Source organism: Anas acuta, chromosome 8, assembly GCF_963932015.1.
Source record: "Anas acuta chromosome 8, bAnaAcu1.1, whole genome shotgun sequence".
Taxonomy (NCBI): Eukaryota; Metazoa; Chordata; class Aves; order Anseriformes; family Anatidae; genus Anas; species Anas acuta.
Genome location: NC_088986.1, coordinates 27,261,426 through 27,285,325, shown reverse-complemented (window position 1 = coordinate 27,285,325; position 23,900 = coordinate 27,261,426). Strand labels below are relative to the sequence as shown.

Below are 23,900 nucleotides of genomic sequence, written 5' to 3'. Positions count from 1 at the left end.
CTATATTTTAAGAACTCTGTAAGTGTGATTTCAGAAAAGTTAAATAATGTATGAAATTGAAAAATGTCATTCTTTTAATATCTTTCTCCTTGTAAAAAAAAATGCAATTACAACTATAAAAAACGATTGTAACCTTCTTTTAAAGCATTATAGAACTTGTCATTGTTTAGTTAACCAATTCAGATTCAGCAAACGTGACCTACGATATCCTGAGGGAAAGACCTATTGTAGCAGTAAGCAATACATCTCTACACACTTGTAATTCAAAGGCACTGAGGCAAAAACTGTCAAAACATTACTAAAGTCGACAAGGATGTATGGTTCATTAGTCTAGGAACTGATGTGTTATGGACCTGTTTGTGATCAGCCTGGTAATTTAAATCAAGTTGCAAGTTTATGTAAAACTACTAGGACTCTATTATTAAATTTCAGATCATGCCTTCAAACATAGGCACCTGTAATTGTAGACATTTATCACAAGACCCTAACTAGTCCCCTATCATGTCAACTTAATCAATAATCAATTCATAAAATATCATTACTTTAATTGAAAATCTCTAGCTGTTTCCCTCGTATTGACTTTGAGGGAAGAACTGCAATGTAACAGCAGTAAGCCAGTCTTTGTTCGTTAACATGGAATTAAACCGCAAATGATTCGATATTTAGAAGCAGCGACTTGTTGTAGAAAAGGGCCATCTGCAGCTGCAGATACAGTGGACTCGCACCACATCACTGGCAGTCCATCCAGGCACACCTGACACAGGCCACCTTCCCATCACATCTCTTCATTCCCCCCGGCTTTGCACCCCTCGGAGGGACATTTCAAACACGCACTCACTGTCCACATACTCCTACTGCTCTACTGCCCACTCCGTTGAAACAGGGCAAAGACTGGTTTTGTGCAGTTAGCTTAAGGAGAGGAGGCATTACAGAGCTGGACATGTGGTCACCGCCTCAGTATTTCATTCACTGCAACAGGCCACCGCAAAATGGGTCAAGATCAATTCCAAAAAAGAAAGCAGGGGCAATGACATGCTGCAGAACTGTAAGCAAGCAACAGTACTAAACATGAACAGATACACTGGATAACCAGGACAAAATAGCAGTTGTACAGTTAGTTGCTTAATTATCATGTGATATTTAGTTTTTCTGCATTTCAAGTAGCATATTATTAATACTGCCTCCTGCACTTCAAATTTCAATAATTTCAAAGTCTGGTGTATCAAGTTAGCATACACTAGTGAAACAAGCCACTGCTTACATTCTGCAGCCCACAGAAGACAAAACAGAAGCACTAAGCACTGAATCCTTAAAGTTCATGACTTCCTGATTATGAGGATTATAATACACTAGAACTCATCTTATTAATTATTAATTTATTAATCTAAAGTTTCTGCCTTTATATATCTTTTTATTCGTTTATGAAAATTACTGCAAGATGGGAATGAAGATTAACTTGAAAACACGTTATCAGTGTACAAGATATCCCAAATTCTCTGAGGCTTATTATACTCCATGTAACATCAAAATACCATTAGATAAAGAAAATAAATCCACAAAATAACACAAAGAAGATCAAAAGCACCTGCTTACTCAATAGCAAAATAGTACACTTATGTCTTAGTCATAACATGAGAAGTTCAGGGACCAACGCTGCTTTTCCAGCCTCAAGATCCATCAGCCAAGGTTCAGATGCTTGCTGCTATCTAAAAGGTTGTCGAGTTACCCTAAAGACGCCCGGGGAGAAAATGACACATTGCCTGGAACATCGCATTCTGCTGAGGAATGAGACCCTCTCCTAACTGCACCACTTCACAGTACTACTGCACCAACTGCAAGAAGGGGGGTTTCCCTGCAGGCCATGATCAGAAATCATTGATGCAGAAGACTCTGGAGAAGATGAGAAAGTAAAACACCTGCTCTCTCCAAAGGGCTTCTACCTATTAACAGCCCTTACAGATCTCTTTCTACCAAATGAAGTTATTATACACAAACACCAATAGCACAAGTTTTTTTCCTTCAGAGATGCTCCTTTGAATGCCAGTTACTGTTGTAAACAGAGACATGCATGCACGGAGCAGTAGACTAACAAGGATTTGTTTTGAGAGGTATCATCATTTCAGAAGGCAATCAAAACAAACTTGTTTTCTTTAAAGCTGTTCTTTAGTCTAGCCCGTGTGTCCATATTGCTCTTTGGTGTCAATCCCTAGAAGAAGTGTATAAGTAAACACACAAAATAATAATAAAAGTTCATAGCAGGCCTAACCCCGTTCCATAATACACTGACAAGGCTACTATGGATACAAGCTCAAACAAAATGTGCACCTGTACTGAGGAAGCACAGCAGTAGAGGGAAGGTATTCAATGACACAGCTCCAGAAATATACAAGTACATATGCATATATATATTTACAAGAATTTCTATATCCCCTAATGGGCTAGAAGTTTGTCACTTGGAAATTCATGAGAAAATTTCTTGTAACCTGTAGGTACCAGTTTTTATATCAAATTTTGATTTGAATTCAGGATTAAAATGAAATCAGCTTTCAAAGCAAAACAGCTTAGCCTTCTTCTCTCAAAACCAGAAGACACAATGAAGGGAAGCTTGTCTTAGTTTCCCCAGAGCTGTGTGATATCCTGCATACACTCTTGATTTTTTCAAACAAGAGTCAGTGTCCCAGTTACAGTAGTGCAGCGTACTTGTTGAATTTTACTTGATAATTGGTTGTGAAGTAAAAATTTTACATGTAACATACAATCTAAATTTTCACATGAATACTTGTAGGCAAAGACTGAAGGAGTTACTACATTACTACGCATGTCACATTGTAAGGTATCTTAATAATTAAACAACATCACTTTCCTGATGGAGAAAAGTCCTGGCTGAAATTTAAATGTAAGTACTCCAAACAGAAATATGCATGAGTAAACATTTGCTGCAATTAACTGAAGACCACAAAATCACCAGTAAAGACTGTAATGTACTTTTCTTCTGCAGCTTAGATAAAATCTGCAAGTTTTCTCATTTACTAATATCAAAATAGAACATAGGAGACGTGAAATCTTAAGTAATGCATAACTTTGGTTTAAAACTATAAGTTTCCACTTCTTTCCCCCTCTACCTTCATACACCAACAGATTTAAAAGACAGAGATAAGTATTTTCACAAAACCTGATTTTAAGCTAGATAATATCTTTTTGGTCAGAACCTCTTTCAGTGTTCTTATTACCGCCTGCTAATTATTTGCATTGACTTACTTTCTTTTTTACAAGAACCTCAGGATAGTCTATACATATGCCAATTAAAATTGCTTACCTGCCTGCTGTATGGAATCGTAAAAAGGCTTACAGGAGTCTTATTTTTCCTCACCAGCAAGCAGATTCATACTAGAAATAAACAACACATCCAAATTAGTATAATTTACTGACTCAGTGAAGTCATCAAAATTTTCATTCAAAAAATGTATGGAAAAATTGCCCTTAGTCATATCAGGAAGACAGGTACAGGGAGGAAGAAAAAAAAAAAAAAAAAACGAAACCGTTTGTGCCCCACTACACCAGCTGGAATGCTGACATTGAGAGAGACCTTACTTAAGTCTCTCCTATGCCCAATTTATCTCAGATGCCATTTTCCTCCTTTCTAATCCTCATGCTGCCTAGGGTGTTTTATAGCTTAAATAATCGTCAGACGAGGGTGTTTGTGGGAAACTGAATGATAACGTCTAGCCTTCTGAGCGAATGCCACAATCATCAAACTATTTATAGGAAGGGGTCCTTGACGAGCCTCACTTACTCTTTCTGTGCTTACGTAGGATCCAGCCCACGGTGAGCAGCAGCAGGACCATGCTCAGCCTGGCAGTTCTGAGGTGCCCTGTTCTTACCCATGCAGAAACCACTAAGAGTACAGGAAAGCAAAATTTCAGACCTCAAACGAACATTAGTGTTGGAAAACGAGGAATATCGTAGTCTGGGGATAAGCCCAGCTGAGAAAGAAGGAATCTAGTTTGTGATTTAGATACTTAAAGAAACTGACAGGCACCTGAGTCCCTTTAGGAACGAAGGTTTATACCTTTACCATAAGGATTGACTTATGCTATTTCCACTTGACAGATATTGCTAATACAGCATAGTAGCAGTGAGCAGTCACACAGTGAAATAGCACTTGAACTGGACAAAAGGAGCTGTGCATTTTAAGTCTCTTTTCAAGGACATACTTTGCATCAGAGATTTTTATTTACAGTGCTCTGAGACATACAAGAAAATGATGCTTGTTGCAGGCTGCGGACTGATGTCGCCAGGCCTCCCCAGAGCCCCAGCAAATAGCCAGCCAGTGGGATTACCACAGGAAGAAAACACAACGAGAGGTTCAAGTGTTCACACCAAGCTGTTGTGTGCAGCTCCTGCTTGTTTCTACGGAGAAAAGGTCGGGGCACCACTTCTCACCTGCCTCGTGCCACACTCCCGATTGCAGGAGTGAACTCCAGCAGCGCAGGACAGCGCGACCAGCAGCAGCCCTCACCCTGTGGCTGGGGGAAGCAGCCTGTGGCCGCTGCGCCCTGCTTTGTCCTGCGTGCACCGGTGCCCACTTCCAGATCAGGCCCTAAGCAGCTTCATACTCCTACTAACCAACTATGCCTACCAACGGCATCCTGGCTTGTATCAGAAACAGCGTGACCAGCAGGGCTAGGGAGGTGATCGTCCCCCTGTACTCGGCTCTGGTGAGGCCGCACCTCGAGTACTGTGTTCAGTTTTGGGCCCCTCGCTACAAGAAGGACATCGAAGTGCTTGAGCGGGTCCAGAGAAGGGCGACGAAGCTGGTGAGGGGCCTGGAGAACAAGTCCTACGAGGAGCGGCTGAGGGAGCTGGGCTTGTTCAGCCTGGAGAAGAGGAGGCTCAGGGGTGACTTTATCGCTCTCTACAGATGCCTTAAAGGAGGCTGTAGAGAGGTGGGGGTTGGCCTGTTCTCCCACGTGCCTGGTGACAGGACGAGGGGGAATGGGCTAAAGTTGCGCCAGGGGAGTTTTAGGTTGGATGTTAGGAAGAGCTTCTTTACTGAAAGGGTTGTGAGGCATTGGAACAGGCTGCCCAGGGAGGTGGTGGAGTCACCATCCCTGGAGGTCTTTAAAAGACATTTAGATGTAGAGCTTAGGGATATGGTTTAGTGGGGACTGTTAGTGTTAGGTTAGAGGTTGGACTCGATGATCTTGTGGTCTCTTCCAACCTAGAAATTCTGTGATTCTGTGATTAACCTCACACAACACTCAGCCATTAGGCTCAAAGCTTCGTTATAGGGAAAGATGAAAGCACAGCATGGAGGTGAAGCTGAGAAAGGACGACAGTATAATTGGAAGGCCTCAAAGGCTTCAGTCCAGTTTAGTTGTCACAAAACAAACAAAAGATAAAGAATGCTACTACACAAATACCAACATGCATTGCCCTGTGTACTACAGGCACACTTCCTAGCACCTCGCCCTCCCCTGGGGTCACGCTTGCCCTTCTGCTGCCCCTCGGCCTCAGCGTGCCAATGGCCGCAGTCACACACGGCCAGTGCCACCTGCATCCCAGCTCCACCGCCAGGAGAACCGTGATCTCCCTAGGAAGTACTTAAGGACATTTACATACTTTCTAACATTGTTTTAAACCTTGCTGTTTCTGTAGTGCTTCAAAATTATTGTATGAGGTGCATTTTGCATATGAGGTGCTTGCTCTGTGCCAGCTTTTCTGCCCCTAGCACTGGTTTTGCCCAGCTCTCAAGTCTGTGTTTCTTTAACTGGCCATCAGCGAGTTGTTCATAGCCGGGGGTCTCCAGGGCCCACCTGCGTCCCACCTCTCACCATCCTATACCTGCACTCCTCTATGGGACATCCTGTGTCCCTGCCTCTGAGGCCTCTGACTCTTCTGTATGCTAATGCCATAACATTAGACTCGTGAATACCTCATTCCATACATAATTACTACTCATCACTACTATCTCTGTAAAAACACTGTTGCTGTATGATACAGACATAAGCAAAATAAAAATTAGGCCATTAGAAAAATTGTTGTTACAGCAAATCCAAGCATAAAAAGAAGGCTCAAAACCAGTCATGGCAAACTGAACCAAAGCACAACAAGCCCCGCACAAAGGCCTTGCAAACACATTACAAAGTCGTTGGCCTCGCTCACTGCACGTCAGAAAGGGCTGCAGAGCCCCATGCTCCCTGCCTTCCTACACCACCCCTCTGAGCAACCCTGCCTGCTGAATTCAGTTCCAAATTCTCAGTGCAGCTCACTGCCCCAAAACGACTCAAGCAGGATCAGTGTGGGCATGCTCTATTTTAGTGGTGAGGGGCAAGCACTTACAAGCCATTAGCTCCAGCAATTAACAGAGTCTCACCCATGCAATACAGCCCTGGGCTGGGGCACCCACAGAGGGAAGGGCAGAAGCTGATGGCTGCCACAGCTGGGTGCCAGAAAAAAAAAAAAAAAAAAAAAAAAGTCAGGGCTACAGGCTTGTAGCACAACTGGTGAGGACGCAGAGAAATGGAGCCAGGCGACAGCTTGCAGTGAGCACTGAGTTACTAGGTTTCTGCAGGGGCTGCAATCAACCTCTAATTCAAGAAGTAATGCAATACACCAAAGGACGAAGACAGCTTGAAATACAAATGGAGTTACAACAAGAACACAAGACTTATTTTTTATTTGGTCAGGGCTTTCTGAAGGGGAAGAGGAGGGAGATGGAAGAGCTTAAGAATCCAATTTGGATGTAACCCTGTAGTCCGATAAATGCAGCTCTACCATAGCTATAGACGGGGCCACAGGTGTTGTATTATCCAGCTGCAGGCCTTGGGCTTGTCAGGCTCTGCCTGGACTTAAACGTGGTGGCAGCTCAATTCTAGCTGCACAGCTTTAACAGCCCTACCTAATGACCAGATCACTTCCCTGAAATATCTTAGCATTCCACGACTGCATGACACCTGATGTTAAAACAGTTTTGATGCATTTCCGTAAGTAACAAATGATGATAGCTAGTAGCTATCCTTATGCAGGATGAACAGCTGTGGCCAGACAACAGGTAAATACAAACATGACAAAAGCCTTGAAAATCTGAGCACAGGACAATTCCAGAGGCCTTAGGTGCACAAATAACTTGCCCAGGGGCAGCTCATTTGAGCTACTGCTCAAATAAATGCAACCACAAGAGCTCACTTAGCTTAAGGATGAATAAATACCCAACCTATGTAAAACACTACGTATATAGTAAACTCAGATGTAGCGCGGAATTGCAGACCAACAAGGAGGAAGAAAATAACATCATGCTCCTCCTAGCAGAAGATCCAAGATGCAGATGATTCCCTGCTGCCCACCCCAGTTTTCCATTGCACACTCTGCTTCCGAATCACCTCGGTGCTCCCATACCTCAGATGCACCCTAATCATGACACCTGCATGCACTGCTGCCACTGCTCCAGAGGTAATTTTCATTAATTCCTTCTTTATTATTTTATTCCTTATTAAAGAATTTATAAGTTCAAAGCAGAACAGGAGAATTTGGGCTTAGCAAGTGACTTTGCTCTAATGAACCCCTCTCATCTTATAGCTTCTGCCTCCCCCTGTTCCCAGGCTGCAGCCAGCATGCTCAGAAAGCTGCAGTGGCCAGGAGGGAGCCCCACACACAACTACTTGCATGGCCCCACCACGGCCACACCAGTGGGTGCCCTGACTGCTCGCACACTGTACAGTAACTCTAGAGAATGCATTTATGCTCTCACAAACTATCTTTACACAAAGCTGCTCAATATTAGTCTTGATTTCAATGGAGTGCTTATTTTCTTCAAGGATATACCCACTACACAACGTACATACTAAATATTTGTGCAACAGTCCAAGAGGATGAACCTGTGTTTAGAGATGAAATTATTGTGTGCTAGACACTTAAAGTCCTCAAATTATTCTTCAGACTAAATCTTACAGGAAATATATATAGATGAGACCTTCACTTTTTTTTTTTTCTGAGCTATTTAAGTTTCAATTTACAAATGAAGAAAAAGAAAACCTCTTCATTACTTATTGTTGAATGCTTTAGAATATGATTTATATTATATAGGGAGGAAAAAAAATGTCCTGCTCAGTGGGTTCACTTGTGAAAGATGTCTTGGTCAATAATAACTACAAATGACAGTGTTGCGGGGGCAGAACTACCCTACAACCATTATGTTTAATTAGCTAGTTTGTTGAAATTACTATTTGATACCTTAGAGTTTTTGTCATGACAGCAATATTTTTGAAAACCAGTTGTGTACATGCGGTTTGCTACACTTCGTGGTGTTTCACATGGATTTATTCATTTAATCTGCTTTGTCAGGAAAAAAATAAATAAAGGAATGTGTTTGTAACTAACATAGGCACTCTTATGGGGTGTTAGAGTTTCAAATGTTTCCAATGTAATTTCCAAACTTTCTTGCTTTTACTGAGAACAAGTGTTTAATGCTTACGACTGCACTGTAGTATTTGCAAGGGTAATGAGCTATTCAGTGTCTACTCTGACGGAGCTATTTGTACCTAGTTAATGCCTTTGAATGTAATTGACAAATTAATATCTTTTTCCCATTAGCTGTATTAAATAAGGGAACTGCTGTTCCAGAATTGTAACCTTTTTATTTATTATAGCAAACTTCTCAAACTTATTGGATGAAAACTTAGCCCAACTAATACATCAAAATGAGAGAAAGAAACCTTCTTTCTGCTCTATTCATGATCTTAAATTTCTTCACATTTCCTAAGCTAGACAGTGACAATTAATTTTATTAATTCCACTGTTTATATTGTTCTCAGTATTGCTGTACTCAGTTTATCACTGGTAAAGTTTAATTTTAAAAAGTTTGTATCATTTAAAACAATACCAGTGTGAAACATTTCTGTTTATCTTGTAGATTCCAGTATTGATTTCCTTTATTAAGTTTGAAACACCTTTTTATGCATTAAAGCTTTTCCATGAAAAACTAATAAAAGATTTTAAACTGCTCAACATCACTCTGGCACCCTCTGAAGCTGTTACACACAATGCCTGAGGTAACAGAGAAGATATGTTTTCTCTCCATCTTTTAATGCTTCAGTATCTCAGTAAGCAACAGGGGGCAAAGTCCTCCCTCTGACTCAGATATTTGCACCTTCTTGGACACAAATTAGAATTTCTGCTATTTCTTTTGGACACATTTGCACGTGGCTGTTTTGGCTGGCCACCTACTCCAGCTGGTGGATGACAAAATGAGATTTCCTGCATCTTTTCAGAGATTAGCTGTCCCTAACCTTTATATGATTCAAGACAGCTTCCTCATATCCAAGGCACAACAGAATTATGAGACTAATATCTTAGCAGTGCAATACCAATAATCCTATTGGTATTTCACTACTGCAGAGCTTGGTGCATTAGGAATACATTTAAGATTAATTTCTATTTAATAGTACAAAAAATAATCCCATCCTGTGCTTCTAGTAGAGAAATTAACTTGAGTTTCCCCCAGCTCCACAACAAAATACGTCTCAAAACACTTTTGGTCTTTACAAGGACATTAGAACCAAGAACTTCATCATCTGAATACAACATGTATACCTTTAGCTATTTACTGCCACTAACTAGTCTAGCTAGCCAGCAGTTCAATGTGGCAATAACTTTGATGAATTTAAACGTGCTGCTATCATTTTGGAAACAATCCACCTTAACACACCCAAACAAATTGTATTCATCACTGGTAGCTTAAACCAAATAAATTAAGCATTTATAATGGGAAAAGTTTCATGAAGAAGGAACCTACAGTTCACCAAAATAAAAACACAACATGAAATTCATTTTAAACTAAATACCAAATTACTGAACAAAAATATGAATGAATAACTGGATAAGTGCTCTAACTTTACTAGCATTTATTTCTTTTCAGTGATTATTTTTATTAACAAACAGCATTCATTCCAAGTTATCCAACTCAAATACAAGCCTCCAAATTCAAATGAGTGCTACGACAGTTTTTTCTTATATAAAAGCAGAATCTCTTAAGTCAATAGTGACTTAAAGGGACATTTTTTCCTCTTATAATTACTGCACAGGAGAAAAGGGGGAAGAAAAATGGATAAATAGTAAAGACTTGTGAATTAATTAGTATGAACTTACTCTTGCTCCTTCAGTAAGTTTAAGATTCTTTTTCTCTAAATTTGCATACATATAGGAGACACTTTTGGGAAAAATAAATAAATAAAAACAAACAACAACAACAAAAGCGTACTACAGTTAATACAGACATTGTATAGCCACCAGGCACATTATAAACTGTTATCAGTTGTGACTCAGACTCAGAGGAAGGAAATGATTTACTAAACCACACAGTATCAGCATGATAAAAGTAGTATTTAAGAGCCAGGAACCACATTTTTTTTTATCTACAGTTTAGTCTCTTGCTTAGGGACACTCACAGAAGGTCAAAAGTGCCAGTTCTGCACCTGACTGTCGTTAATAAGAAAGTTCTAGCTTGCGGTGCAACAGTCTACAGCAACCAGAAGAATCCTGTGCCCTAGGTAAGTGAATTTTCCCATTAATAAAATATAATTCCTTAACCTGGAAACGTTCATCTTCCATTCCTACAGCTCGGCAAATGCAATATGACAGAGCTACTGGAGTAATTCCTATGAATTCCAAGTCAAGCGTACAGGCAGAGGAACGCAAATATACCCTCACCTCTGTAGAGAAAACACACAGAAAAGACTTCAGTCATGTGTTTCCTAAACCCTCTGTCCTAAGAAAGGGCTGTGCTGGATGTCTCAGCGTTATAAGCCGAACTGCAGTTTACATCTTGTTTTTCATAGTTACCGTTATAGCCTCTCATTGCACCAGGAGGACCAGCTGGAACAGCTGACATGAACAAGATGAAGCAAGCCCAACCTGCAGCATGATCTCAAACATCTCCTGTGCTACAGATGTTGCTGTGTTAAATGATAGCTGAGCATCTCTGCTTTAAAATGCTTGAACCAGCACAAGTGCCACTTCATTCCTTCATGATGTTTTCATTCAGCAAGACAGGTGCTCTTGCCACAGAGTATCCCAAAAAAGAACATCTAAAATATGTATTCACCAACATCTGTCTCACTTTGACTTAAATGCATATTTGAGTAGCTTCTTTAAGCATGAGCAAAAAGTTTTTCACTTACTTTGACCTCCTAAGGAGGCTTCTTGTGCTGTATGTCACAAAACACTTATAGGAAACTAACCTCAGACACACAAAATCTAGGCATTAGAACTTGAGTTTAGAAAGACAAAACAGAAAAAAATTCAAATTATCTCTAAAAATTTAGAACAACTTAATGCAATATATTTTGCAACAAGATTTTCAAAGCTTTTAAAAAAGGAAACATCACCAATATACTGAATAATTTTCAGCTGTACATTTACTTATAAAGCTCATGTTTTATTTTAGCATATGAAATACATGATTAAAGAGAAAAGCAGCTCCAGCCCAGCCTTACTTCACACCTTCAGTCTGGCAAATATATGGCAGATGATGGTACAGTAACATTATTTCATGGCTGGTGATGCCGAGTCAGTTGACCAAAAATCCAAGCAACCTAAAATTATAAGATATCAAAAATATTTATTTTCTCCAAAAGCTAAATTGGTCTCTCTGAAGCAAATGAGAATTAATTTGGGAATATTTCTCAGCTTCCATGGTTCTTTTGTTTTATCAATGCATGTACTGGAAATGGTTGAAGAGCTACTAATTTCTAGCACTGAATGCATTTTCATATTGCTGCTTATTCATTATCGTAACCAATGGCTTGCCAAAGATGTGCTGTATCTGAGCATCAGTGAGAGGCAACTGTTGAGTTAACAGCCATTCTAAGTGCTGGGGAAAAAAAAAAAAAAATCATTTTTTCAACAAGAACACCATTACTCCCATAACTTACCTTGAAGTTCTACAAAAATGCTTATGTTTAATTCCAGGGAATCACATACACAGAAGCATTTTTCTTGTTCTATCACACCACAAACACAACGAAAATATAGTTATAAAGCAGAAAAAGAATGAAGATCATGAAAAACCTAATACTAAATTTAGTTGGTAAATGTTTTATGATTTACAATAGTCTTTCTCTACCCATCAATGTGGTATTCAGGAAGATTTTTAGTGGTAGAATATTGCAATGCAGAATGAAAAAGCTAAACTGCTGACATTTACCAAGCTTTGCATAAAGAATTGTACATGTAAGGACCCTGCTCTCTCAAGATACTTGCTGGAAGATACAGCTTTGTTTCTGCATTTTGGTTACTCACCCTACTTTACAGAGTGAATGAGACCTAATTTATCAATGACCATGCTGCATCTCTAGTAGCAAACAAACTTCTCAAAGTGCAACAATAAAGTCCTTACAAGAACTTGAACAGGCATAACTGACCTCGTAATAATAGTCTCGATTATGAAAGAGAGTAAAACATCCACAGTAAAAAGTATAGCTCTGGATGTCTCCCCAAAATACTATTGATAACAACATTCCACCAGCCTAGCTTAGCTGCACTTCAGAACTACATCCAAAAGGGATTGTATAATAAATGTAATGACCCTGAATGATTTCATACAATTGTAAAAAATCTGCCAACTAAATTTGCAGACATTATTATATCAAAATTGATTACAGAAATTATATATAATGATAACTAATCTATTTCCATGATGACAGAAATAAAACAGGTATTCAGAAATCAGAAATGTGGCCAGACAATAACAAGTGGCATTCAATGAGGAAAAAGGTGAGTTTAAACATTTAATGGCAAATCAGGTATACAATGCAAAGGAAATCATAAAAGACAAATATACTGAAAGGTGTTTAGAAACAATAGTGAATAGAAAACAAATTCATAATGAAGTGACAGTAATGAGACAATAAATTGTATGCGACTTTCCCATGTCATGTTCAAGTATGCATATCTGGAACTAGCCTGAAATCCACATATCTGAAAGTATCATGACCTCCCTACCTACACACACACACACCAAAAAAAAAAAAAAAAAGAAAAAAAGGTTAAAAAAACCTATGTATTCTTAAAGACTGTTTTACAGAATGTGTTTCCATTATTTATGCAGGGGAAAAAAGAAAAGTAGATTAAACATTAGGAATGGCAAGCTGTAAACTAGATCTGTTAATCTACTCAATCTTTAAAAAAAATCAGTAGGAATTTCACAAATTGGATGATTTTAATTTAGATTAGGCAGAACACTAAAATCCTCACGTAATTGTAAAACCCTATTTTGGGAGGAGAAGCAGAAAATTTAAGTAGTCTTTATCCCTCTCTAAATTTTAAATTATTAAGATAACGCTATCAATACTACAAGAAAAAAAAAAAAAAAAAAAAAAAAAGAAAAAAGAAAAGCAGCTATCTAAACTTGTTCTTCCCTCTACATAGTCATTTTTTTTGCATTTACCTTCTAAGACAAAATTAGCAAGTATTGGTACATGGCATATAGATTGATTAATCTTTAATACCGCTGTAGATGTTTGAATAATTCAGGACATTTCATTAATGACTGTAACAATAAAATGATTTCTTACAGATCAATCTCAAACATCTTTTCCTATTACTTGATCCTTCAGTCTCCAATTCGAATGGAAAACAGATATTACAAAAAAGGCTCTCTCACTAAAATCCTTTTCTCAGCACGCTCATTTGCGTTATCATCAGTTCCCCAAGTCACCTGATTACCATGGAAGAGACCAACAATGCTTTTTGCAACCCACACAAGTTAATATTTGTTGTGAATTTCACTTTGATGGCTCACTTTACCTGTTTTCACTGCCAGGGATAAGCAGCACTGCTTTGGGAATCAGAGCATTGTGGTGAGCCTTGTTCACACGCGCTATTAGCCTGCCACCAACAGAGCAGGCACATGAGGACGACTCTTGGGGTCTGCCTTCATGCCAGGTATCGGCACAGCTGGTGCCAGAGATGAGACCTGGCTGGCTCTGGTACACCTGGGTCCAATGGCCCTGGGTAGCTTAGCAGACAGCACGATGCTCTATGCCTCCCAGTGACCACCCACTACATGTCCACACCTGGCCATGCCATTTCAGTTTCCATGCTGCTGCTTCACATACTGCTAACTAGTTTACCCACTACCTAGACTCAGTACCTGATGCAGCTATACTCAAACAATTACATCCACCAATTTTTCTTCATTAATATAGAGATTTCTAATACAGGAGGAAAAAAAAAAAAAGTTGGATTTAACTGATTGTTCTTTATTATTATTGAAAGTCACAGGACTAAATTCTTTCTAATGTCTAGAGAAGAGCTTTAGTTCAGAAATTCTAATGTTATATTTACAGACTGCTTCAGAACCGGGAATGGGTAATTTACACGTGTTGATAATCTGTCAATGCTAGAGACATTCCCCTCTAAGATACAGCATAGACAAAGCTTTTTTAACAGTCTCTAGGAGTGTAATTCACTCCCTTATTTTTTTTATTAAGCATTAAGTCATAAGCCTGGAATACGACAATATGAAGTCTATCCCAAGTTCTTCTATTTTGCCTCTTTTTATTTTGTTTCCATTTTAATTTGAAGTTGTTAATACAGGGACTGTTGTTCGTGGGTCTACGCAGTACCTATTAAACAGGTCTCTCACAGTACATGGAATTTACAGGCATTAATGTTATATATACATATCTTAATGAAAAATGTACATAGCTGAATCAACACGTTATGCACAACAAATAAAGCGACAGCTCTTTCCCCAAAGACCTTTTTTTTTTCCTTGAAAAAAAAAAAAGATATTCAGAAGGAATTAGCTTAAAAAATAGAGTAACACTGAAAATTATTCCAGATGACTAAAGCTAATATTTTACTTTCTGAGTGCTTTCTACACCATTAGGTTGTAGGGTTCTTCTTGTTTTGTTTTTAAATGGAAGCCACCCAGAGCTTTCTATTGACTTCAGTGCACTTTGAATCAAGCCCATAAGAAGCCCTTGATATTTTCGATCTTACACCACACACTTTCTCTCTCTCTCAACATTTTAAATCCAAAAGCAATACACTCAGGATTATACTACAACATGACATTTCTCTGGAAATCAAATGCAAGTTCTTCTCCGAAATAAGCCAGCCCTGACTATAAATTAAAAGGTTCCATCCTAGATTTTCTCTAGAAGTCTTGATAGCAACGGGCCATCAAGATGTTATTTAAAAGAGGAGCTCCTTTGCTGTGCTTCCTTTCCTCCTGCCTCCAGGACAGACAGTTTTTGGAAATGCTCAGACAGCAGAATTTGAGCCCTCTTATCCCCTTCTGAAAGCTGCTGTGTTACAGAGGGGTGAGTCCTCACATTACACGGCTGACAGTCAGTTTCTCTGGAATCTGATCATCTAAACACCTTTTTGGCATGAGCCATTGGATAGTTTGGTGTCAAGTGGTTTACCACTTGGGAACACATTTGCTAGCCAAAAAATGGAAGAGGTTATGGGGAACATGGGCTTTACAAGAGAAAGGACTTTTAAAGGTCTCATATAAAGGCATAATAAATGAGACTTATTAGATATTATCTATAATATGCTACCATATATAGTGTGCCAATACCCTCTAGTGGAAGCACTTGCCTGTGTTTATGTCACCCTGCATTAACTGGTGTACAGAGTCCTAGAAATCTAAAAACCTTCTTATGAAAGATTTTCATGCCTTGTGTAGCAAATGACTGCAGTTTTGGAGCAAAGGTCTCCTTAATTTGTGTTCTGCACCCTGCTATGTGTGAGGCTTAGTTATTGTGGTCCCTGTGACAGCTTCTGCCCCTCCCAACACATGCAATGATTAAAATCTTTGGAGTTTTCTGAAGTAGTGTATGCACTCATATGGGATAATAAATAGGCATAACTGAAGGCAGCTTGACACTTCTGTATTTATGCTTTTCTGTTCACTAGCCTAACAATATCTTCCGTTATCATAAAGTGACTTATAGAACTATGTCAAGCTCAGAACGTGTTGAAGAGGCAGCTTGCACAAGCCAGACTGGGGGTGAGACAGAAGTTTCCATTATCAGCAGAGAGGGAGAGTTAAAATTGATTGCCATACATACACAGCTTTCTGAATCAGTAACATTTCCTTCAGCTGCAAGACAAAAAGTCCTTGTGAATAAATGGATATCCTACAGCTTATCTGTAATCATTTGCTATCAACCAGCAGAGGCCAAAACACCACCCATCTTACCGGCTTGCAAGCGGGTATTTGTCAGCTGATGTCGTAAAGTAGGGATTTTTAAGTAGCATTTCCTGGAACTATTGCATATATTTCTAAATTTAGCAAATGTGTCTGCATAATGGCAAGAGACTGTACTGAGCTTAAGGAATCTATGGTCTCCAGCTTGAAATTCAAATGCAAGGCTATAGAAGGGCAACTAGACTACATGCATGTGTGTGTGAAGGGGCAGAAGGAAAGACCTTTGGCATGCAAAAAAAAATTTCAAACCTGAAAATGAATTCTCCACTCAAAAAAATTTGCAAGTTATTTACACAAAAACGTTGCTAAAATAACAAAACGGTCCCACTGTACTATGTATTTTTCAAAAACGTGGGTAGAAACAGCCATGCTCACAAATAACACCATCTAAGTGACATCCAAACCTGTACTAGCATTTTCTTGCTCAATGCACTGATGTGTTTTATATTACTCCAATAGGTTTTCATAAAGCACCTCAATTCCTTAAATAGACCCTATGCTTACATCTTACAAAACCAACGTTGCACACAGAACATTACAGAAGTGTTATTTATATTGCAGCAGGTTCTCTACGGTTAATAAAAACCAGTGGCCTTTTTCCGATTACTGTATAGCCTAACTAGACAGAGCTCAGATAAAGGTTGTGTTATCATGGAAAAAAAAAGTCACAAAGCACTGAACAGTAACATTAAATACAGTACTGCATACTCTGGAGCTCCCCAGACCTGAGTGAATAAGCTGTAATTTGAAATTGCTCATGTCATTCTGCTCTAAGGGGCTAACACCCTCCACAGGCAAGCAAGGATATTTGGTGACTCAACTTAATACAGGATCAGATAATTTTCTACTTCAGGGTCAAGCCAGAGAGGACCTGAGTAGGTCTTGGAGGGAGAGCCAAGTAAAAAGAGTAAGGTAAGGGCTCAGCTTCTGCTGTGCTTTAGAACGAGTGGGAAAACATTAACAAGTGGCTGTTTACTCTTTAATCACCATTTGACTATTAAATACATGGGGTTTCTGCACAAAGTTCTAATTAATCACTACTACTAATGCAAAATTAAAAACATTTATAATTTTTAAAATCTTGTTTTTCTGGATTGGTGTTTTGTTTTCTTGATTATAATTGCCTTGCCAATCAGATACGTGGCCAAAACCAATGGAGGAGGGAGTATAAGTAAAGAAGCAGCAAACAAATCTTCACAGCACAAACTGCCTGCACCACAAGACAACAAAAAAAATGAGAGCATTACAAGAACTGACTACAATCAATGTCAAAATTTAATCTGGTGTTTCGATGATCAAAACCAATTTGTAAAAAAATTACCCATAATTAAAGGGCCAAATTCCCAAAAGAATGTTTTCATTTTATCCCCTTGGAAACAAGCAGTGTTCAGATCTATCCTCCACGGTAATAATCTCCCGTCAAATGAATAGCAGAATGACATTTCAGTAGGCTTCACAGCATGAAAACAGGTAAGGACACACGAACAGGGATGAAATAGCATAAGATATTTAGCTTATCTATTACAGTTAAACAGCACTGTTATTTTAGTACACGTTCTCTATAAATTCAGCACTCTTAACTTTCTGTGAGTGGGTATTTAAATTTTCAAGAAAAGGCACCGTCAGCTGAGTTGTTATACACACAATGGAATGAAGAAAAACATATTTCTATCAGATTTATTTTCTCGACTGAAAGAGTATATCAATAACAATATACTAGGAGGTAGCTTAAATCCAAAGGAAGGATCCTACTTGATTTAAGACTAGGTCAGTCTCTCCACATCTATTACAAGCAGACTGTAAATCACTGTTTTTCACACAAGTTTTTCTCTTGCCAGAAATTTCTCTCTACCAAGCTTCCTTTAAGGAAGCAGAGAAATAAACCTATTACAAACATGTTAAGTTGCGCTGTTGTAAATACCTAAGAGAAACTAGCACAGGCACACATCCGCTGCAGGAAGAGGAAGAGGACAAGCAGTCACTAAGTACTAAGCTTCTCCCCTCCTAGGTTGCCAGTTCCAGTGAGACCCAAGATCAAGAGCTGCTACCAAACGTGATAGCTGCTTCACAGCCCATTTGCAGCCCCAGTCAGTTTTCACTAGGCAAGCAGCCACAGCACAGAAGCACTACTAACAGATTTACTTGGCAAGATCTGGATCTGAGTTTGGCCAGAAACAAGAGGCTTAAATCCTTAGGGCTTCTTCCCACACTGTTGTGAGCTTTGTCCCTGGATCCTGCCAGCAGCCCCACAGCACCCAGAGAGACCTGGGAGAGCTGCAGCTGAAAAGAGTTGTCTTGTTCCCCCAGACAGGTCAGAGTTAGGACAGCACCCAGCCACTCTCAACCCTGCGTTCCAGCTACAAGCACACTGCTTTGCAGCCATGAATATGGGCACAGGAAAAAATCTTTTCCTTCCTACATCCTGGCAGCACACCAAAAATCAATACCAGTTGCCTAAGTAAAATCTCAGCCTGACAGGGCCTCCCTGCTGGCTACGCAGCAATACTAATGGTCTTGTAGTGGTCTTTAGACAACACAGGGATGTCAATATAATTTTGTTCCACTTTTCTTGCTTGCCAGGTCCCATCTGCAACCAATTCATAACCTTGGTTACTCATACCTTTGCACAAATGGACCGACTCTCCACCTACACATTTAGCTGTCCCTTTCCTCACTCCAGTGCTTCTCTGATCACTGTGACAGCCTTTGCAGTATGTCCCTCCAAATCTGCTTTGCCTTTAATATTTCACTAAAATGCCAATGAAAACTGCTTTCACCTCCCAGGAGCACAAAATCTTCTTTTCTTCTTCAAGCGCAGTAGACAAAGCCTATTCCCATCAGACTAAACAAATAAGCAATGGAGTCAGAAAATCAGGGACGTATTGAAGACTTCTCAATCTGAACCTCAGAGTGTTTCAGAGATATTAGTTAACTCCTTAGGGAAAGTATTCTACCTTATTATTCTACTTTATAGGAAAAAGTTATATATGCATTTAGCCAAAGACCTAGAAAAATACAGCATGCACCTTTTGGTGAGCAACAACGTAAACCATTCTAAAGCCTTATATGTAAAATATTTACATTTGCAAAGCAGGCAGCTGGCTCTAGAGAAACACAAACATATACAAACAGAAACACTGCCAAGCATAAACAGATTATGTATATAGATGGACGCTAAATGCACCTGCAAGGAAAGATGAGCACCTTTCAGTTGGCACAGTGGTCCTATGCTCCAGGGGTGCCAGAGGTTTGGGACCCAGTGTGCTGGGCACACAACTCATCAGCACGCTCCCTGTAGGACTTAGGCCTGCCAAGAAACAGCCAACTCCTGTAAAATCCCATTTGTTAAAGCGGAGCACGCGTGAGGAACCAAGAAGCAGGGTGTCAATTCTAAACCTCAGACTCACCTGTGCCACGCTGACAGTGCCTGGGTTCAACTGCAGGCCGAGGGAGGGCCCACCACCACACGTCACCAGCCCCTCTCCACACAGCCACTGCTGGCCAACTGAGCACAACTGGAAGTGGTAACAAAGGTTGTGGTAAACAAAAGCATCACATTTGCATCACAACTTGGACAATCATTGTCTCCAAAGAAAACCCCACAACAGATTACAAGTCCTGAACACAGAGTCCAGTGGGTCTGTCACTGCCAGCACTGACAGGACATCCCCACACTTCGTTCTCCCTCCCTTTGTTTGAGATGTAAACACAAGCTTTCAAACAAAATACTTTCTTTGTTACAATAACAACAAACATCACAGTACAGTTAGCACATACCTTCAAAATATTCAGGAACGCCCATGATTGTGTATATTACACCTAAGCTCCAGACGGAAGAAGGCTTTTAATTTTGCTAACAAAAACCATGGTGAACAAACTTCAGTCCACCTTACATACTTTTACAAAACATGGGGCACTCTGGATTCCTGCTGCTTTTGACACCTCTAGAAGCTATCACATGCAACTTGGAAATCCGCCAGGTGCAGCAACCAGCCCCACAGCAGGGCCCTGGGCTGAGCGGTTGGTGTAACAGGCACCTGGGACACCAGCAGAGCTTATGTGGAGGAAAGCAGTCAGACCCTTCAACTTCTGCCCAGGGTCATGGCTACCACGGAGGGGAGAGGAGTGGTAGGTTAGATGAGGAATAAGTTTCAGCAAGAATCCAGCTTTGTTTTTTTAAAAACAGTACACAGTAAGCAAAGAAAGAACATGCTGTTGGATAATGCTTTCTTAGCCAAGATTATGCTCTAAACAACATCATCCCTTTCACTCAGTCAAAACAGCTGTATTCCAACACAGAGAAACATGAATACACACTGCATGAACCAGCCCTCAAATGAGCCATTTCCTCTGTCTGGGCTGACAATCAGAACTGCTCCTCAGTAATTCTCTTTGTAGTGACACTATTTGAAACTCAATCACAAAGCTGTTCATCATCCACCAAGCTGGTTAAAAGCAAGGACTTCCTTCTGTTGCTCACACATACGCATAAACAGTGCCAAGCGAGATGCTTAAAGGCATTTGAGATAGGCAAGGGACTCAAAGAAGATGAGGGACACAGAAAACACTCACCCTCTGAGGCAGGAGCCAAGAAGGAATTTTATTGCAACTGAAATGATAGAGGGAAACTCAATTCAGACTCAGTTGTTCAGTAAGTAATTACACAACTAAACTGCAAGGCTTTTATTTATAGACATTTTATTTTCTACATAGCTACTTTGTGTCAAAAAAAAAAAAAAGTTTAAATCAAACCAGTACACTCTTCAACAGCCAAGCAACAGAAAGTTACTTCTTCTTCTCCTCCCTTCTAGTATTTCTAACACAGAGGAAAAAAAAATAAAAATAAAAAACAGTTTGTCTAACAGAATTCAAGATCATGAGCTAAACTGATCCAATTTTATTTCAGCTCAGTGAAACTATGGGAGTAGCCCTTTGAGTTGGAGGCAGGTCTAATAGTAGAAAACTCAAGCATGTATACCCAGAGTCACAGCTAAGCAAAGCAAGTTTTTACATAAACTAACAACAAGCAAAACTTGTAATAATCCTCAGTACGCAAGGGTTACATACAAAGCATGACCTTAAACGCATTCCCTGGAAACCTTTTTTAAACCTTTTTAAAACATTTTTCTTAAATTACGTAAAATTGTTTAAACTTGACAATTAAGTTATCAGAGTAAACAACTTTGCTGGACATAACTTCAGTCACAGGACTATCTAGCAAATTATCACTGGGACTTGTGGACTCTGGAGTAATCAAGGCTAGACCATCTCATTCTCAAGATGAACTGATTGTCTCTCTAGAAAACTTATCTAACTGCTTTTTAATCAGGATTTCCAAGGAACTCACCTATATAAAAGTTAAGAAGAGTGAATCTATTTCCTCAGTCTTTTCCTATGCAATGAAGAATAGTTTGTCATTTCCTAAGTCAGTACAACCTCCTAACACAGTGGAACAGAGTTTGCCACACATTCTACTTAAAAATGCAGAATATCCTAGCCAACTTCCCACTACAAGAGTTCCCTATGACCTTTCTGCTCAAAACCTGGTGACCCCTCACCTTTACATCGTTCTCAATTCAAAGTTCAGGAGCACAATTTTTGGTAGGCAACCATAAGTATATGCAAGACTGACAACGATTCATGACACTAAAGTTTGGGAGCAACAGGTTCAGCTCCCCAACCCCATTTCTTCAACCTTGTCTTTTCCCTTTTCCACTTCATGTCTCCACCCAGATCCCCAGCTATTCCATGTGCTCAGATTCTTGAGGCTCAGTGAATTCTTACGTGTGTCCCAAAATGACACCTTGACATTCAATTACTAGCCCACAGTGAATCGACACTTATGTGTATTTCAGAATTCATTCAAAAGGAATGTAGCTGCACGTGATAAAAACCTGATGCAAGTCCAGATACATTTAATGCCCCTAAGATTTGGCTCATGTATTCTGCATCTATTGCTAACTATTTTTTTGGACCAAATGAGTTACAGAAGTAAATAAATACATTCTGATTATTGACATTGGTTTCAAGGAGATTACCCTGATTTCACCATGAAGTAAAAATCAGTCTGGCGTAAAGTAAGCAGATTGAAAAGACTTGTATCACCTCAGTAAAAGCCATTTTTTTCTGTACTCCTTAAATTTGAATCACCCTGAATATTCATTCAAGAATTAATATATTGCTTGTAGACAGTGAGGATTTGGCCAAGGTACCCAGAAGTCTGCAGCTGCTGCTCATACAACGAGGCACAGTTTAAAAGTGTGGTTCAAATGATTTCCATAAACATGGCTGCTTAAAGAGCTTTATCGTCTTCTTTGTTTCCTACAAGGCATTTTTGACAATATATATGTTAACAATTTCAGAATACTATTGCTACATAAAGATATGGAGTTTAAAAAAGCATTTTAAGAAATCAAGGAAAGTGAAAATTAGCATGTAAACGTCTTATGTGAAATAGAAGCACAGAGAAAGATTAACACCTTGCAGGGAAGAAGTGGGAGGCAAATGCACTATAAAATATGAAAAGACATTCAAGAAGACAGCAAAAGGAGCTAGAAATATCAGGAAACATGAACAGAAGCCAGGAAAAAAAATGGGGCAGATGATAGTCTTTGAGGATTCTTATTGCATGGATGGAAATGATAGATATACACCACTCAAATGGAATTCAAGATTAAAATATATGTTTGTTTTGTTAGGATGCATCATCTTATTCTGCTACTTTACATTATTCATGGGGAGCATATCTTTCAATTTAAAGTCCCTGCTAATAATATTCATTGTGGGCCTCCTATCAAAACTGACCATAATGCTATTTATATACACAACTGCTTTTAAGCATGTCAGCATATAATTAAATCATTTTGACTTTTGTTTCCACTACAAAGGTTATTTATCTTCAAATAAGACACTTCAGAGTGATTAGTAGACATCCCATCATATTAGTGCAGGACAATATGATTCAAAAAACTGTTTATTCCATTTAAGCTTGATATTATAAAATGCACTGAACTGAGAATTGTCACCAAGATTAATGCAAATGTTTCACATTTGGACAATTTTGAGTCAACATTAGTTCTCTTCCTCAGAGGAAACAACTAGGCCAAATCACTGGCAGGTAAAAGTTTTAAGAAATAATAAAAATAATTAAATTAAAAAAAAATTAATTCACTACTTTGCTTACAAAAGTAAAATATTTGCAAAGATTGAGAACTGTTACTTCACAGGATAACAAAACAAGTATGATTCACACTGAAAACAGGGACATATCTTAGTGAAAATAGCATTAAATTCTCACTGGGACAAATTTGCTCAAAACTTGTTATCTTGCCAAGGGCAAAAGTGTCACATTGAATTCATGTGGTAAGTGCTAGAATTGCAGCCTCTGCCAGAGTTGGGCAAATTCTCCTCAAAATCCTGTGTGCAAAACACTTAAACCATTTTTAGTACCTTTCACAGATCTATAGAAAAAAATAAAAAAATACAATCTGCAAATATTCTGTGATAATGTGGCTAGCTTCGTCACTGGAAAAGCCCACTTTTGTGGAACACTTATGAATAGAAGTTGAAGAGCATTTTGGAGCGCTCCTAGTATTTAACTTAGCATCAACATGTAAAGAACATGCTCTTCAAACTGTGCTGGTTTACAAAATAGGAATGCTGACAAAGTGCTTATACC

The 23,900-nt window shown here is 39.1% G+C and overlaps 1 long non-coding RNA gene across 3 annotated transcripts in view; it reads right to left on the bottom strand.

The window, feature by feature from the left end:
• Nucleotides 1-23,900, bottom strand: part of LOC137860421 (uncharacterized) — a 135,257-nt gene that overhangs the window by 85,075 nt on the left and 26,282 nt on the right. For all 3 annotated transcript variants that reach the window (XR_011098902.1, XR_011098903.1, XR_011098901.1), the window contains one exon: nucleotides 3,317-3,387. This is a non-coding gene — a long non-coding RNA (uncharacterized lncRNA). The remainder of the gene's footprint in view (nucleotides 1-3,316; nucleotides 3,388-23,900) is intronic.